We start from the raw sequence: 19,678 nt of genomic DNA, 5'->3' as shown, positions 1-19,678 counted from the left end.
CTTCCGGAGATATATTTCTTTTTGAAAAATGAACTTAATCGCAGTTTTAGGCGAAGCAAAATGAAGGAAATAATTTCCTAGTCGACACAAATTAGGCACAGATAACCGAGCGCTTGCTTCATCAATATAAGTCAGCATGGGGTGCATATAAATTAATGTAATGGGCGCGAACGCAGCAATGGTGAATATCATGTATATCCTGTACATGTATATCATACATACACGTATATCATGTATGTAATAGTGAATATGTTCAGTGAATATCATGTATTTGGATCTTTCATTAGCCGAGCTGGCTATGGGTCCAATGAAGTTTTGATGCATTGGTTTTATAAAATAAAATGGTGATGAAAAAAATACCTTAAGCAATGTCGAAATGCGGCAAACAGTTGTAATACAGGATACGTCAAAAGTCGCCGGACCATAGGGCCTGCTTTAGAGCGCTATGTTCTTGCACTTAGGCGTATATCCGGCGACCGGCACTGTCAAAGCTAAGATTGATATTTTTATATCCCCCGCAGAAAGTTTAAAATTTGGTGGAACCGTAAATGCGCACTGGATTGCTCAGAAGCAGCTCTGTGTCCTGGGAGCTTTCAGAGAACGTCTAATTGGCAGTGCGTGCTTTTTGCAGTTTTTTGAATCGAGGCGTCTAGGTGTTAAGCGAAACAAACTCTAGCTCGAGCATGCTTGTTAAGTTCTGCAGACGCTGTCTGCAAAAAACCTTCGTGGTGGTCAGAAGCCGTCATATGAGACATATTTCTCCTAGGATATCAGGGGGCCCGTATACAAGCTTCACCCTAATCGCATAACCACGAGAACAGTGTGTTCCTCGGAGAGCCGTTCAACTATGGTGGTATCTGACACAGAGTCGTGACAAGCTATTGCGGCGCCAAGTTGAAACTGAGCGGCGTCATTGTATAGTTGGATAGCCCCTTCCTGGGCTAGCTTGTATGACATCTTCTCGTGACGTTTAGCGGCAGCTTTGCGCCTTTGGGGATTAGCTGAACTCATGTTCTTTGGTAGTGGCATACCCTCTACTAAATCGATTAGTTCCCATGGTGGGGCAGGAGACGACAGCAGCTCTAATTTGTCAGTGTTGTAGCCTAATGCCCGCAGGATCTGACGGCCAGCCGCCGTTGTGGAGAGACGGACACGCTCGGCTTGCAATTGCTGCTCTGCCACATCCTGTAGGGCATTGATTTTACGCACTCCGGCTCTGGCGGGCTTTTCTCCTATACTTCAAGGAAGAAGAAGGGCCTGGCCGTTTCTTCGCAGAGCCGACCACAGGACCACCCCACTTCGAAGAAGAAGTGGAGACCGGCCCTCCTACCCCTCCCCCACCTCCACCCCCATGAAGCCCCTCATTTCTGCCGCAAGGCTAGGCCTATTTTATGCAGAAATAAAGACGTATAAAAAAAACACGAGAACAATGCTGCACCGGTGCATGCAGTAAGGCTTCTAGGTCACTACAGCAAATTAGGTAATTATCTGACATTAAAGGACGGCGTCAAACTGGAATAAGCATTCGTTCAGTCAAAAGTAGGTAAATTAAGGTTAAGGTTTCTGTCAGTGCGGTTCGTTGTAGAGCGCTGTTACGACGCTTCGAAAAATTTGTGGTTCTTGTAGTCCCTTCCCGGAGGTAGCTAAATTACACGCCGATAGCCAGTATGTAAAGTAGGATGGTGTACGTATGTACAGACCGCGTCACCCTTGTGTAGAGTTCTCGGGTGGCGCACTTTCTTGCATAAAAACCGTCATTTTGTCGCAGCCTGTACGATTTAGAGGTAACGCTCGCACCCAAGTAGAGCCCCATAGAGTTTCAAGCAAGGTGAGAACGGGCACTTTGTTTGGAAAGTATGGGCTGCTTTCTAATTTTAGTTATTACAGCGCGCTGCGCACTGATCCAACGGTCTACACAAGGGTGACGCAGACTGTACACCATCTTATATAAAAGAGGATGGTGTGTACGTACGGAATGAATGCTGTTATCTTAATTTAATTTTATGTTTCGATGTCAATATCTCACAACATGTAGTTTATAGTGCGGAAGTAGTTTGTGGTGACAAAATATGCGATTTTCATTTGTGACATCGCTGAAGTTCAAGCCACGCGTAGTATTGAATTCTTGAGTTTGAAGGCATCGTTTCCCGGCGTTTTGATGAACTATATTTGTTCACAAACATACATTTTGGAGAAAACATTTTCATGTAGCGTGTATCAAAGCTTATGTGCCTAGTCGTGAGTTTGTTATGAGGTGCGGTGGTAGTGCAAAGATTTCATTGTTGCTAATAACTTGTGTTGAAGTTGGGATTACCAGTAGGATGCAAGCATTTTAAACGTTCCTCTTAGGGTACATGGGTAAAAGCTATTTATGATCTGAGAGTGCCTGGCATATTCACTCAACTACATTCATGTTTTCCTACAGTCGGATACAAATTCAGCCAGGAGTGAAGCTCCCCCCACATTTAGAGCCGCCGCACAGAATTCTTCCACGACAAAAAATTAGCCCGTAGTTAAAACTTTTCTTTCAACCAAAACAAAAAGCCAATTACAAGAAAAATTGTAAGCTCTAAAATTTGGATTAATGGCTCGTTTAATAAAGTCGAACATTAAAAAACTGATTTCGTTAACTCTTGTGATTGGCTAGCGGAGTAATACAAGACAGCGCGGACCGTGCCCAATGTTAACAACTGCTTTTTTTTTAAGTTGTATCCTACTATAGATATTCAACTCTCATGGTCCGGGTCAGTAGTTGTAACCTTCTTATGTGTTCATATTCTCTTAAATCTTTTCATTGCTTTTTGAATACCATAAACTGTTGTGGCCTTCCGCGACTATTGGACATTATATGCGATTTCTCGACCATAATCGTTAGACCCACAGTTATAGTTTTGCCTGTCTCGGCTATCGATTACGCTTTGCAAATAATCCTCGTGAGTTTTTAGCAGGAATACGTAATCACAAAAGTGGATATTACTAAGATATTGTCGGTTAAATTTTGTCCTCAGCTGTTCCCAATACGCTTCGCTGAATACCTGATCTAATCACGCGGTGAGCCGCTCCGTAGAGACCGTGTATCTCTGCTTGGCACTCTTCCCGCTTGGAATCATATCACTTGCCTTACGGCAGACTCTGACGCCTATGCAGCCGCTAGGGACGTTCTCCGGTACATTCATACATGCCCTTTCGACAACCTGGTTCCGTAATGCCAGTATGTTCATATCCTTTTCCCGTAGGTTCTATATGGTTTCCAAATATTTCACTTGACTTCATAGGCCATCTGTATAGTTCCATATGCGCTGGCTCTTCAGTCAGTAGTATACACTTAGCATGATATCTTCAGGTATCTTACTACACATCGGCAGTCTGTTGTGTTCCTTGAGTTCTACAATGCCCTGTGTTTTACTTGGTGTTTCTAGAATACCTTTCCAAAAGTCTCCTTTGTTATACTGTTGGCCACTTATCTGAAACAGGCTTTCAGGCACTGGCAGAAACACATTCACTGGAGCAACAAGCTCAAGAAACAATGGGAGCGGCATTGCATGCTAAAACAGCTAGACTGATATTTCTTTCAAAAATGAACGATACAGAGTTCACTATAAAATTATGTGAGGCATCTTTCGATCTAGGACCTTCAAAAATGATCATAAGAGGTGTTATAATTTTAGCAATATATCAGCACCGCGCTGCATAAATGGGCGCTCGTTTCTGCCAAAATGTTTAACTAATTTAATTTTTATACAGAGAACCAGACTCTGAGCCGTAGCATTGATGTCTGTCATAAATTTATATGCAATTGCTGGAGCGCAATGTTAAATTTTCAGATCGTTTCTGAGACGAACCAGACTAGGGTACAGAAGTTGCTTTGCTGCAGCATGTATCCAAACATTCCGCTGGGAAAACTTTTTTCTCTAATCGTTTAATTATTGACCCCACCGCGGCGGCTCAGTGGCTTTTGCGTTCGGATGTCAATCCAACGTCGCGGGTGCAATCCTTGCCTTAGCGGCCGTCTTTAGGTGGAGGCGAGACGCAAGTGGCGCTGGTGTCCTTATCAGTGTAAGCACACGTGTCATGTTCTTTGTGTCATGTCAGTGCAAAACGCACGAAACTAATCGCGAAAATTTGCCGTGCAGCATTTATCCTTGTGAATGCATTTACATAACTCGGATCACGCATTATCTGCAATGCCCGCAAATAAATCGCCTTTCAGAAATACGAGCATTTCGGCTTGATGGTTTGATAAGCACAGCCGCTTTGCATTGATTACGCTGTAGAACTGCAGCAGGTGTCTCAACGAACACTTTTTAGAAACTCCTGAAGATACTGTTTCAGAAACACTCTTTCAGGTGAGGTGGACATCAGTCATTTTGAGAACCATGCTTATTAGTGTGCCAGCTACTGTTAAGATAAAAACTAACTTTTCAAATACGTGGCCTGGTGGTAATGATGAATTTTGAGTACATAGCCATGGCGAAGACAATGCTGTGTCAGTTGTCAAAACGAAGAAGCAGTGGACATAAAAGCATAGGGCACAAACTCGGGACGAAAGGAGGAAGTAAGTGCTAACTGGCAACCAACTATCCCAAAACTTGACTTTTTTGAACGAGCAGTATTTCTGTAAAGCCCCAGAGAGCGAGAAATATGTGGTGGCTGCTACCGCAGAAAACTGGGAGAGAACTTAGCGTCTGCTGAGAACGTATCGCAAAACTTACTGCGCCAGATTCTAATATCACGGCGTTACTGTACCTCGTCTTGCATTTTTGCTTGCTTCGCCACTTGGTGCACAAAAAAAAAGTCCTCCTCAAGCACGTGGCCGTTATTACAAGATTTTTAGCACAGCGTCTACTGCTACCAGTACTGTTAAACGCATACCGCGAACTGCCGGTGCGCTTGCGATGATAGATCCCGACGGGACAGGACTGTCCGCAGGCGGCCGGCACCTGGAGTTAACAGGCGCCCAGAATGCGATCTGCGCATGCGCATTCGAGGAGCGCGCTGCGCGGTAAGCGGTGGTGGTATACGCTGTGCTGAAAGTCTCTGTTTGGAGCAGAGAAGGCCATCTTCACCAGGGCGAGCCCTCATGAGGGCGTCCTCACCCTCACCTCATGAGGATTTCACTCGGTGAGGTGAGGGTGACCCGCCACGGTGGCTCAGGGCTTAGCGCGCTCGGCTACTGATCCGCAGTTCCCGGGCTCGAACCCGACTGCGGCGGCTGCATTTCCATGGAGACGAAACGCTAAGGCGCCCGTGTGCTGTGCGATGTGAGTGCACGTTAAAGGTCCCAAGTGGTCGAAATTATTCCGGAGCCTTCCACTACAGCACCTCTTTCTTCCTTTCTTCTTTCACTCCATCCTTTATCCCTTCTCTTACGGCGCGGTTCAGGTGTCCGCCGATATGTGAGACAGATACTGCGTCATTTCCTTTTCCCCAAAACCAATTTAAATTTAGGTGAGGGTGAGGGAGGATGGGCGCAAGAAAATTCGAGACGACGAGGGCGAGGGAGGGAAGACATGATGAGGTGAAGGTGATGGAGGGCAAGATGCACTGTATGAGGGCGAGGGTGGTGGCCCGAACTGTTCTCCGGGCTAACATTTTTTGTCTTTGCAGCCCATCATGAATTCCCATTTTAAAGCGCTAGTTCTTGAGGGAAGACGTAGTTTCTGCAGTCACGAAAGGCGCGCGGGGAGCCGCATGCCTTCTCCGTCGCCGCGATGTACTACGCCGCTGACAATCCTATGAAGAAAAAAGCGGTCTTCTAACTCAAAAAGCCTATTTTTAAAAATTCTGTAAAGTGTTAGGTTAAACACCCTGTATAGTGCGCTAACAAAGGGGTACTGGCCAGGCCGTGCGGGTGGCCGCCGGTCTAACGGGAACCGCTGCACCGCAGTCAACATTTTCATGTCAGATTACCAGAGTGTATAGTAAAACTTGTAGAAATTGTACCAAGTAACGTTGTTGAATTACCAAGTTTCTTGTAGGCATGGCAGGGAACTGTCGCTCAGCGTTTGAGTAGGACGTAGACGTGCAAGCAAAAAAAAAAAATCACGGGCGGTTTCGTTTTGGGTAAACCATGAATTATCGTGCTCTAGCACCACTAGCCCTGGTTTTACATGGTTTATCTTGACTTTCTATTTTTTTTTGTTTTACTTAAACTGGCTTACTTTGGTTGATATATCATATGAGGTAATTTTGCGTGATATTGCATAATTTAGGCTTTTACTGCGGTACAATTGGTCATTCTCTACATTCACAGAACCCTGGGAGTCCTGGTTCCGCTCCTGGCGGAGACAGGCCGTGGTTCAGCTACGCGCCACTGCTTTGAGATGGCAGCGGCTGCCATCGGTGGAGCTTGCGAGACCCATATTGTTCCTGAGGAATCTCTAGCGGCTAATCATTAATTGAACTACCACAGTGGCCAGTTTGCTCACAGTTCGGTGAGCAGCTTGTGATGACAGCTTGTGAGCAGCTTGTGATGACGGTCCACGTGCTAGAAGCAGGCCTTGGACAGACAGACGACCGCTTTTCGCCGGAGTGGAAGCGCTAGTGCACTAAAATGGCAACCAAAGGAATCGTTCACATCCAGACTCGGGGAGTTAGTGATTACCATTATTCATCCCTAGTGCTGTATTTTAGCGACCAGTTTCATTTCGATGTGGCCTGAATAATGCTCTGTTTTAAGCGATAGCATAACAGCCTCACTGCAGCGGAAAGCCAGCATCGCACTGGGGGAGACACTAAAGAAGTAAAAAAAAATCATAGTTGCGGGAGCGGGATCCGAACCCCGCGGCGGAGCTAAAAAATCAGTTCCGCTGGCCGCTGCTTCAGACCACTTCGCCATCGCCACAGCCTTTTTAAAGCATGGTATTTACTGCATTGAAAATGTATTCTATTTACATTAACTAAGTAAGCCGCCGTGGTGGATCAGTGGTTATGGCTCTCGGCTGCTGGCCCGAGAGACGCGGGCTCGATCCCGGCCGCGGCGGTGGAATTTCTATGGAGGTGAGATTCGAGAGGCCCGTGTACTGTGCGATGTCAGCGCACGTTAAAGAACCCCAGGTGGTCGAAATTTCTGGAGCTCTTCACTACGGCGTTCCTCATAGCCTGAGTCGCTATGGGACGCTAAACACCCATAAAGCAAACCAAACCAAACCAAACTTTAACTAACTTATTTAGGAAATGCCACGAAACACATTGGAAAAAGAGAGAGCAACAGAGCACTAGAGGCAAGGTAAGGCTTATTCCATCACCAAGAGGGTGTGCCACTCCGGTTTAAATTAGGTCGGTTCATACACTTCCTTCAGATGAACAATTAGTTGGGAGAAATCTTAACATCCTGCCTGTGCGAACTGCCAAGCTCTCGAGCTGTGCTTGCAATCCTGTCGCCTTTGGTAGGTACTCGCGTTCACGCCTTTTAAACTGCCAGTCTCTCACGCTGTGGTTTGAACACGTGGCCTTTATCTTCCATCCGTGCGTAAAGAAGCGTCATCAGGCGAGCAAGCAGCAAACCGCTCGAAATGGCGGGAGATTAGAAGCAGGAAATTCAGAATACCCGGTGCTATCGCAATGTCATCAAGTAATGGCCATTAAGCGACCTACAAACTTCCCTCCTTTTGAGTATATTCGGTGCTTAGCACTTATTGTAATCGTCGTGGTAAACACTGCTACATTTTTTTTTTGTAAATATTCTTGCCGTAAATTACTTTTTGTGCAGAGGCAAAACGCGCTGGCTCATTTGAACAGTGCATATAGATTACAATGAAATGTTGTAAGTGCAGGGCACGTGGCAGTGCGTGCCAGAATTAAACGCAGACTTCTATTGTTGGGCTAAACTCGTAAATGCCTCGGTTTTGTCTCTCTCTCTCTCTCACACACACACACACACACACACACGCACACGCACACGCACACGCGCACACACACACACACACACACACACACACACACACACACACACACACACACACACACACACACACACACACACACACACACACACACACACACACACGCACGCACGCACGCACGCGCACACACACACACACACACACACACACACACACACACACACACACACACACACACACACACACACACACACACACACACACACACACACACACACACACACACACACACACACACACACACACACACACACGCACACGCACACACACACACGCACGCACGCACACACACAGGAATAAAGCACCTAGCCTCTGGTCCAATAGTGCGTTGAGGGCTTCTCTTCTTTGTTTATTACGGAGTAATGTCGCCTGAAGTTGCCCACTACAAAAAAAAAATCACTCGAGTTTTAAAACGACTGTTAGTGAGGGTGAGGGAGGGCCGACGATGTGAGGGCAGGCAAATTTTTGGAAGTGGGGATGAGGGTGAGGGAAGGCTGGATAACTTTTCAAAGTGAGGGCGGGGTTGAGGGATAGCCATGGATTCAAAATTAAGGGTGAGGGAGGAAAAGTAAAAATGAGGGTTTTGCCCACCTCTGGTTAGGAGCCACGAAGCAAAAAGAAGAGCGTGTCGCACTACATTAGCCTGGGAAGCTCGATTCTGCACCGTATGCATCGCGAGAAGTTACCTGCGGACGTTGCGTTTTCGCTGATCTTCCTGCGCGCCTGATGCACTTTGCTTCTAGCCGAAAACAAGCCCCTGAACGCCTTGTGCTGCGGTGGTTTACAGAATTTTTTCTCTGTTTGAATAAGAAACCCGATAATGCACCTTAATACTAATGACACAAAACTCGCAAGAGGCCTTACACCTGACTGTGGTAATAATGAGTGAATAAAATTTTTGGTCACCAGCTCGGTTAGTTGTGCCTTTTTCAATATTACAAACCACCGAAGCGGATGCTGATCGGTTCCTGAAGAGGTTTTATTTCTTCTCGACCTGCCCATGATTAAGAATTCCTCAAGGTTTTCGCTGAAGAGCCCGGTATACTAGCCGTTGTGTCCAGGTAAGCCGCTGTCATGATCGATCAAGCACACAAGTTTGTTGCGTCATGACTAAATATCGTGATAAGCTGCATAATTTCTCCTTGTGGACATTCCTTTCTTATGGGTGTGATGTATATTTCTCAAGAAAGCAATGCCCAAAATGTCTGTCACGCAGTGACGTACAATGCTGCACCACAGTAATCAAATCGGTGCAGAAAAAATCCCGCTTGCATGGAGGCTTGTTTCGTTCCTCTCTTCCACTGCATACGAAAATACATACGAAAATTAACTTTTACAAGTATTTGCGACTAAGTGGTGACAGCAAGAATGTGAAGCATGTACTCTCTGAAGCAGGTAATGATTTGTTGGCCATTCGAAAACGTATTCCAACCAATATGTGCAACTTGTTATCACAATTAGAAACCTGCCATGAGAACAGCTTACACCGACAACTTGCTGGAGACACCACTGTTTCTATCCGACCGAAAAAAGAATTAGCCGGCGATTACACTTCTCGGTAATGCAGTTTTTGAACGAAGCTGCTGGCGTACTAGAATAAAGCCTCGTGTCGGGTGAATAGCCAGTGCGCTTACGGAGCGCGCCTCTGTGGCGCCATCTCTGGGGAGCGATGCATACCTTATCAGTGACGTCATCGGCGAGAGAAGACGGCGCTCGCTACTCTCCCCTGCTCCTCACGCTGCCACCGCTCCATCATCCGCGTTCCTCCTGCCGCTGTCCTCGCTATCGCCTTGTTCCTCCTCCACAGAGCTCGCGCTGGCTCTTTTATTGATGAATACAGCTGAAGATGCAGAAAAAGACTAGCTGAAAAACGAAAACAATGATGTATACGAATTCAGTGCTTGAGTTCAACTAAGGTTGTAAAAAATTGAAATCAGGAATCACAAAAAAACTTTGATAAGCGAATTTCGGCGCCATCAGAGCCGAGCGGATGCAGCTAGGAGTCCGAATATCGTGGTTGATGGACAGACAACTGCAAAGAAACTGACGCAAATACACTCAGAAGTAGGTGCGGCAATGAGAAATGCTGTCGCAATTCACTGTTAAGGTGACTTAAGCGTCCCCATACTTTACTTATGAATGTGTCCTATGCCCGTGATTCCTACACTTAATTTCTCGCCCATTTCCACCTTCAGAAAGGCTTCTTTTCAGTAAAAGTGATCTTATTGTGATTAGGAAGCTGCATGCTATAGATGATAGAAAGCGTCATTTTCTCCTGTGTGCTTCCTTAGAGATAGGAACAGAGCTGAGTGGGATAATGAAGGAACGACGGTGAATGACAAATTATCTCAAGAAAAAAAATCAAAGAGATCAAATGAATACTGGCGAGCCACGCAGCGCGAAAGAAACACAACCGATGGTTTCTTAGTGAAATGTCATAGATTAAAGACTAATGCAACGTCCGGAAATCCCTCAAAATATTTCATATAGCAGAGGTGGGAATGAAGCTCCCATCATAGGTATACGTGTATAAAAGCAGTTTTGACGAAACGGGCTCTGCGTAACACTGTAGATAGTCGTTAGACGAAAAAACTTACAAAAATTTATTTGCGCAACCTTTAGATCTATTGACTGACTGCATACAAATCCTAAGCGAAGCGTATAGGCAATAGAATTATTATAGACAGTCTATAGAAAATCTAAAAATTTATGGCCGTACACTTTTAATAGATTTATACTGGTTTCATTACAAGGGTTTAACGTCCCAAATTGGCGCAGGCTATGAGGGATGCCGTAGTGGTGCGCTCCGGTAATTTTGGCCACCTGGGGATTTTTAACGTGCACTGACATCGCACAGTACACGGGGCATCTAGCATTTCGTCCCCATCGAAATGTGACCGCCGCGGCTGGGATCGAACCTGCGCCTTTCGGGTGAGCTGCCGAGCGCCGTAACCTCTTTAGCCACCGCGGCGGATGAGAGTTTTTTTTATGACAGTCAATAGATTATGAATAGACAAGTGCAAATATATATACGAAGGAAATAGTCTGTAAGAAGTCTCTAGAAAGTCCGTAGACCAGTTCTGCAAAGGAGTGTCGCTATACCTAAAACATCAATGGCGCGAGAAAAAAGCGTAAAAATCTGGGGCTTCCAGTATCCGACTGAAAATGTCAGTATAAATTAAAAAGATAAGGCAGAAATGAAGGCAGTGGTGAGGTCACGCAGCACTCATAGGCGAGAGCCGATTGGCTGCTGATATTCTCCACGTGAACACGATATGAACAAAGAAAAAATAATTGGGAGCTTTCCGAACCACGCAGGACAAAAAACACACGACGACAAGGAGAACACAGAGGAAAAAAACAGCCAATAACGCAAAAGATAAAGAGCACGTAAACCGCACAAAACCAAGAACATTGACCAAAGTAAAGCGATGGTACATAATTAGTCATCCAGTCCACAATACAAGAAACCCACAAAGCACCTAGCCATATCCTAGACACCCTTGCCAGTTCAGTTGTTAGAGCGACTGTCCTGAACAGGCGATGCTCCCGGGTTCGATTCCCGTACAAGGAGAATTTTGATTCACCACCGAAGTCTCCGTGGAATTTTTTCCTTTCGTTTTTAATTCCTTTCCTACTCCTTTCTCTTTTAACCGTACGATTAAATTTATTTTTAACCGTATGGTGACCTATATGGCGGGTCGAAGTTGATTGGTAATTACAACTATAGCGTATAATTACGCCTTCATATATATATATATATATATATATATATATATATATATATATATATATATATATATATATATATATATATATATATATATATATATATATATATATATATATATATAAATAGACACAGGACGCCGCCGCTGCTCTGACAGCGCCAACGGCGGCTGCGCAACGTACCCCGAGCAATCACCGGATTTAATTTTTTCAAGATAGCGTTCGACAACATCTGCATCCCGGGCGCTTCCAAGCGGCTGCTGTCGTCACTGTTATGAGTAACTGCCGGAACTGGAGGCACTGCGTCACACTGCAACAGAATTTCCAACTCCGCCACGATAAACAGCGCATGGGCACGTGCTTTGTTGAACCTGACCTTTATCATGCTCGAACGTTCGTCGGGAAAAGGCAAACTTCAGTGGCAGCATCGGCAGCGATAGGACGAACCAGCTTCAGATTTTGCCAGGTTGGTGGATGTTTCATTCCTTTAGGAATTACCGTAGGAGTATTCTCTTTTAATTGCCATAGTGCTGCTTCTAGTGCCATTCATGCCGCTTGCTTTTATCTGGTTTGTGCACTCAAGCGTTAAAGGGTAGGTGTTTTATAAACTCGATAGAACATATTCTACGAAGCTTTCTTTTTTAATTTGAGTTGCTTGGTTTTGCGGTGTCTTGGCTCAGTTTTATTTTCCTGTCGTACATTCTAATTTATAGCGCCCGTGAAAATTACCAGCAGGTTGATGTTTTCGAAATACACTGTGAAGACAGCGTTGGCTAGTTTCGCTCCAGTATGCCATGCAAGTGCTGGTTGAGTGGAAACTACAACGTTACACTTGGTGTGTTTTTCGATGTGGCGGTCAATGGCGCTGAGAAAGCTGCGATAACAAGGAGCCTTTTTAGACTTTTGCCGGAAGCAAGAGGAAATGGGAGATGCTGGCATCTGCACAGGAAGGGCTGAACTCTTTGCTTACTGCGGGAAAACTGGTAACACCAAGGTAGTATGCGTAAAATATACATTCTGCACAAATTTAAACTATTTTCTATTCGCAGCATATCACAGTGTAGGAAAATAAACTTCGTTTAATGACATAAAAATAAAGAAACACAGTATTGTTTACGAAGAAAAAATACCTGACTGTATCTTCGCAGGGACTCACACATAATTTAAAAAATCATCAAGTGTACTGACTCTGAAAATAAGATAATAAAAAGAATCTATGACACGTATCTTACGCGTTACTATGTCAGAGTTCACCATTAAAAGTCTCAAAAGTCTGAAGGCTTAACTTCCCATTCCGTAAACGAAAAAAATTCGCGCGTGAAGCACATTAGGCTATTGAGCAGCGGAGCGCTAAGATGGACCTGGGGCTGCCTTGGAGAATATTCGATCCGTCGCACATCTGGTTGCACGAAATAGTTCAAAACATGCCCGGTACGTTCATAGAGGCTCTAAACGCAATGAATCTCCTTCGTGACGGCGAAAAAGGTTTGGATTATGGTTTATGGGGGTTTAACGTCCCCAAGCGACTCAGCCTATGAGAGACGCCGTAGTGAAGGGCTCCGGAAATTTCGACCACCTGGCGTTTTTTAACGTGCTCTGACATCGCACAGTACACGGGCCTCTAGAATTTCCCCTCCATCGAATTCAGACAGCCTCAGCCGGGATCGAACCCGCGTCTTTCGGGCCAGCAGCCGAGCGCCATAACCACTCAGCCACCGCGGCGGCCTAATGAAGGCGAAAAAGAGTCACAGACGGGCACCTATCAATAGTTCATGGACGGGCACGCGAAGAGCGGAGCATTAATCTCTGCCCGAAATAATATCAAATGGACGACATTCTTACCAACAAAACTGTTCCATTTATCTCGAAAGTCAAGTGTCGAAGCTGGGGAATCGCGAAAACGCAGCAGTTGGTGAGCAAGGTCCGTGCATGACGGGGCCGCCGCCTTGCAGACCATACTTGCCATGGTCGCCCCGTATGGACAGGTTTCATCGAAAGTTTAAAGATAACATCTGATACAACTGACGAGCGAAACCCAATCCTAAACTTACGTAGATGTCTTTTGAGACACGCTGGGTGGTGTTGGTTGTCGAGAAGCGCACCGGATTGTGCCAAATGGGCGATTCGACGCCAACTTTCAAACTGAATGATTTGAATAGAAGCGGTAAAGGAGAAATTAAATCATAGTACGATGTAAATTAAGCTGAAGGCTATGCACCGCTATCATTCGGTGATTGTGGTTGCGTTACCAAAATTTAGTTCATTTACTGAAAACCTTCATTTTTTTGCATTCAAACAACATACTGTACGCAACGAACAGTCTATATACCGAGATTTTTGTCTTGCATATTGCTACTAGCCTGCTGCTTTCACCTAACGATGAAAATGCATTTGCACTAAGATCATCATTATTTATTCACAAATAAATTTCTCTTGGCTAGATGTAAATAAAATCGGACACACAGTACCTTATATAGAAGCGCTGGCGTAGAGGTAGAGCTTCCGCACGCTTCCAAGAGGACCGCCGTCCAAGAGGACCACAATGCAGCCGCGCAACTCTTCATCCGATAAAGAAAAATCTTCGTGTCGACGGCATTGGATAAAAAAAGGCTGGGGGGCGGCACATCTCGGCGACCAGAGCTGACAACGCTCCGCCTCACCAGAACAGAATTTGGATACCCTCGTGTAATATTTGAAAGCAACCATGCAATTGAATCTCTGCGTTCAATATCCAGCCGCTGCGAGAGAGCTGACCAAGGCGGTGGTAAGACCTCTGACGCAAGAGAGGATGTTAAGGATCTGTGCCTTCGAACAGAGCGGTAATAAAAAATTTGCAACATTAACGCAAGAACCTTAGCTAGTGGGGCAAATCAGCCAGTGCTCTTCGAGAAACAAGCGGGTATGAAATGGGAAGTCAAATTACCAAGCGAGGTTAGGAGGAGAGATGAGGCGTATGCAGTTCTAAAGGGTTCGCACGCACTATGCTATCGTGGATTAGCGGACAGACGGGACCTACATGTGGGACTCCGCCTGTATCAGGATATATAGCTGGTATTGCATAGGGGAGTTATGGCTGACGAGAGAATGGCAGTTATCGTAATAAAGTTATCGTAACAAGAGGTAATATGAAGGTGGTAAAGGCGTACGCACCTACATCCAGCCATGGTGACCAGACTGTTGAAACCTTATACGAAGACTAGGAATCGTCAATGAGCAAAGCAAAGACACAGTGCACTGTACTGATGGGAGACTTTAATGCCAATGTAGGCAAAAAGCAGGCTGGAGACCAAGCAATGGTCGGCTGGCGCCATGAAAGAACCACTCACGAGAAAACAGCATGCGTCAAAACAGCGCACAAAAAATAGCACAGGAAAAACAGCACGCGTCAAAACGGCACATAGGACAAAACGGCACAGCGACAGAACAACACAGCAAAAAAAAAAACAGCGCGACGAAATACGTGCGCAGGGGAAAAAAGCACGACGACAAAACAGCACATCGGAGTACGGTGCAGCGCTACTGGAAGGGTGAACAAACATAGCCACAAAAAACCGGTAAATCGCAACACATACGACACAGACCTTTGGAGTTAGTGAACGCTCGTTTCGTTGACTCAATAAGAAACAGGTCTGGGCAATACACGCGATCTCAAATATCCCCTTTTTTCTGGCGGGTAATGGAACGGAGAACGCTAAAAAGTGGTTCTGGAACCATTGATTCTGCGGGCTGGCAATAATGATTTCTGGCAAATACGCCCTTCCTAGTCCTCTGAGTACACCAAAAGTACTAATTCTTCAAAGCTCTCGATCTCTGCAATTGATTTTTCAGAAACTTCGTTTGGAGCGAGCCACAGGGCTTTCATACACCAGAAGTATCCAGTATGCGATGCTTACTTTTTACGATGGCAGGATTTCCCAAACCGAGATTTTTAACTTGTCTGGTGTTTAGCCACGACGCAGTATTGTGGTTGTCTGAGGCTGACCAGTTGTTACTTTACTTCGCGAAATGGGCAACAAGCTGACCTTAAAATTCATGCACCAGTGTGCATTCAGTGAGTGTAATAATATATTCAAGCTCTTTTTTCAGTTTGAAGAGAATTATCTGAAGCACCAGTTTTAGAAATATTTGACCAAAAATATTTTTTTTCCTTAGAAGCACATTTTATTTAAATATCGACATAGTAATTTCAAAGCTTGCGCAAACGCGTGTACTTTGTTTCTTGAAGTATTCTTCTTAAGCAATATACGGCCTGCGTCATGAAACCCCGCGGCAATAGCAGCATGCACTCCCTAAGTCCAGTAAAGAACGTACTGCATTCATCAGTGACAATTACCTGTGCTGCCACAGGGCCCCATGGTTGTAAAGCAAATAAGGGAGCGCTCATATGCACTTATCACGTGGGCAAGAAAAAACAGAGCGCAAGCTAGCTAGATTCCATCTTCATTCAGCTAGCTCGGGTCTAAATTAATTATTTTTTCTATTTTCTGTTTATTTCGCAAGTTAGGCTGCCGTAAGCTTCAATAATCAAATATGCCTTAGACTATCTGCAACCGCGCTGTGTTTCGTGAGTAAAATAGCGCGTACATTTATTTGTTGTAGTGGCGATCGTTTCAATAAAGGGAAGTTCAGTTCGATATCTGAATGTTATGGCATGAAATTAAATTAGATGTCCATGGTCTCTTGATCATTTACGTTCGTTTTTTATTTCCTTAATTGCTGATGTTAGGGGCTTTTTGATGCTTCCCAATTTCAGAACTTTTGCGGCATAACTGTACGAAGCAGAGAAAAGTGGTAATCCATCAATCTGAATTCTATCTAGAGACACAATAAGTTTCTCGATGCCCTTGAGCACTCAGCCATCGCATCAACCTTTCGCTCTCTCTGTTCTAACTGGTAGCCTCAGTCGCTAAGCTCTTGAAGTCGTCATCGCCGCGAATGTTAACTATTGCCGCTGAGGAGAGGGCGAGGACTATGGCACGTCTGAGAGCGAAATTAAGTGAGACGTCTTACATGCTGCCTAGCAGTTGAAAAAGGGAGCGGCTGCGTGCGGCGGCATGTATTGCATCTAAAGCAGCCAAGGAAACCGAGCATAGCCGGAAAATAAGACAAGATAAAATACCCGGGACATTTGACCACCGAGCAAATTCTAGGGCACCATTATCATAGGTAAACACCCGGTGTATGCGTTAAAGTTAAAGCGTACACTCTGATTAGCAATATGCATGAGATAGTTAAATTAGCCGAAGATTGCTACTCAAATCTATACAATGGGGGATATAATCTGAATGTTGATGAGGGATACAGTAGCGCACAGCAATGTGACATACCGTAAACAACAAAAAAGACCTTAAAGAAAGCCTTAGGAGCAATGCAAAGAGGGAAAGCAGCTTGTGAGGATCAGGTAACAGCAGGTCTGCTGAAGGACGTTGGGGACATTGTGTTAAACAAAGAATAGCCACCCTATATACGCCTAAGACCTAGAGAGTACCAGAATCTTCAAAGGGCACTGACATGGCTTTTTAGATAATAAGAAATGGGACTTCAAGTACCTGAAAAATTACTCAGTGAGCAGTTAGTTTCCGTTGCCTACAATGTATTTACTAAAGTTACCGCTAATAGAATCAGGACAATCATAGACTTCATTCAATGTTCCGTGAATCCTACTTGAGAATGAAGCATATTCAGTTTCATTGATTCAGCAGAGAAAAACGGAGAATATAACCAACCCCATAGCCTTCATTGATTACGGGAAATCATTTGACTCAGTCAGAACATAGTAGCCATGCAGTCATTGCGGAACCAGGGGGAGAAGAACCTGGTGTAAAAATTCTGGAAGATAACTATAATGGCTAAGTAGGCTGCATAGTACTCCATTAAAAGAGTGATAAAATTCTGATAAGGAATGGTGTCAGGCAAGGAGACACGATCTCGTCAATTCTATTCAACGCCTGTTTGCAGGAGAAATTTAGAGGTCTGGATTCTGGACATACGTGGCTAGAAGTTCATGAAGGCTGCCTTATTAATATGCGATTAGCTGAATCTTTTGCCTTCTAAGTCACTCACACGGTGAACTGCGAAGAACGGTCAATGACTTAGGCGGAAAAATGGTGGTCTGAAAATATATATGCAGAAAGTAATGTTCAACAATCTCTGAAGGAAACAAGGGTTTATGATTGCTATCGAGGCCCTGGAAGTGGCTAGGGAATACATGTACTTAGTGAAGGTACTGATTGCAGATCCGGACTACGAGAGCTAAATAACATGAAGGTTAAGAACAGGGAGGAGTGCATTGACAGGTTATTACAAATCATGAATGGCAATTTGGCAATATTCCTCAACAGAGAAGGATATACCAGCTGTATCTTACCAGCACTCGCCGGTGGGGAGAAACTTGGAGGCTAATCAAAAGAGGTCAAACTAAAGTGGAGGAAAACGCAGCGCGCCATAGAAAATAAAATGCTATTGCGTAGCGTTAAGTGACAGAAATAAGCAGAGGGTGTCGTGGAACAAGCGCTGGTTTGTGATATCCTGGTTGAAATCAGGAAGAAAAATGTACTTGGGCGGGGCATGTAATGCGAAAGCAAGCTAATCGACGGCAGTTTCAATAGAAGGCAAGCGTACCAGGGGCGGGAGCAAGTAAGGTGGGCGGATTTGTTTAAGAAATATTGTGGTGTGAAGTTTCGTTGGCTGGCAGATCACAGGGTAAATTGTAGAGATATTTGAGAGACGTTTGCCCTGGAGTGGGTGTAGTCAGGTTGATGGTGACAGAAAATTTATTGTTAAGAAAGGAGAAAAGCTTTCACTATATTGTTACGTTTGTTGAAGTGAAATTCCATTTTATTTGGAACAAGAGGATAAATCACTATACTGGTCTGTCTGAAAATGCATTAAAAGTGTGCCTTGGCGGAAAAAAAACCATTTAGATTTCACTTTTATTATATTACAGTGCACTTGAGGGTATCGAGATATTCTTCGCAAGCAGGAATAGATCAATCTTCACAAAGAACCTAATAAAATTGTCCATATTTGCTTCAATAGGAGGTGATATACTGGGAAGAGAAGTTGACGGAGGAGGAGGAGATGATGATGTAGCCTTCCAACCCCTCACAACATTTTACCGAGATTTTGCCAGGGTGTGCGGTACACAGATTAGTGCATGGTTCCACCAAGAACTGTCGGTTTTTCTTTATTTACGTGATTTTAGTCCTAAACTGAAAATACGACAATTGATTCTCTGATATCTACTAATCGATTCAGTGTCATGCAGGCTTATATATTTGTTACGAGATCTCGCATACTTTCTTCAGTTGATGGTGGTTTTCACTATGGGTACAACCAGGCACGCATAATTACTGCCATGCCATAGGACATATGTTTGAAAAATGGAGGAGTTTCTTGCTGAAGGCTTCGGAACTGTAGCTATAGTTGGTTGATGCTATACGTGATTTTAGAACGTGGTAATCATTTGACGTCATCAACACGGAACAATTTACGCTAAAACATGCCACTAGCTTGAAATAGGAAGGGCTCGCTGGGGCACGAAGGTTGTCCATTTTTATCCATATATTTCGCTTGCTCACCGCGGTCATGCGGAATGCGACATGTAGGTTAAACGTGTAGATGTATAAACACAATGTTCGAAGAGCACGACAAATTTGAGCTAATTAATCACTGCGGCAATTTGGCTGGTCGATGCGAACGCTAAGAAAATTGCCGGCTTTTGTTCAGGAAAACGTCATCCTAGCATATTAAAAAAGCAAAACTGATAGCCAGATCATGAAAGCCTACATGATTAGACCTTCTGGAGCAGACACGTGTGTAACTAAGCTCTCATTGTCACTGCCAGATAATGAAATATGTATTCTAGAGCTATCGCGATGAATGCCGAACTGACAACGTTTTTCGTAAGTTTTTCCTCAAGTTTTCATTCACGAAGTATTCATGAGAACTGGCTAGCATTTAAGAATAAACTTGATGCCCTAGTCAATGAATTCATTCCCCAAATAACTTTCCACGCTAATCCACACAAACCATGGTCTACTAAA

At 44.5% G+C, this 19,678-nt stretch overlaps 1 protein-coding gene across 1 annotated transcript in view; it reads left to right on the top strand.

Annotated features, from left to right (window-relative positions):
- Window positions 1-11,870: 11,870 nt before the first annotated feature.
- Window positions 11,871-19,678, top strand: part of LOC144135052 (natterin-4-like) — a 28,123-nt gene continuing 20,315 nt past the window's right edge. The window contains exon 1 of the mRNA XM_077667813.1: window positions 11,871-12,099. The gene's annotated coding sequence lies outside the window, so the exon portion shown is untranslated. The remainder of the gene's footprint in view (window positions 12,100-19,678) is intronic.

Source organism: Amblyomma americanum, chromosome 5 (assembly GCF_052857255.1).
Source record: "Amblyomma americanum isolate KBUSLIRL-KWMA chromosome 5, ASM5285725v1, whole genome shotgun sequence".
NCBI classification, from domain to species: Eukaryota; Metazoa; Arthropoda; class Arachnida; order Ixodida; family Ixodidae; genus Amblyomma; species Amblyomma americanum.
Note: the sequence above shows the minus strand (reverse complement) of the source record. Positions and strands in the feature narration are given on the sequence as shown.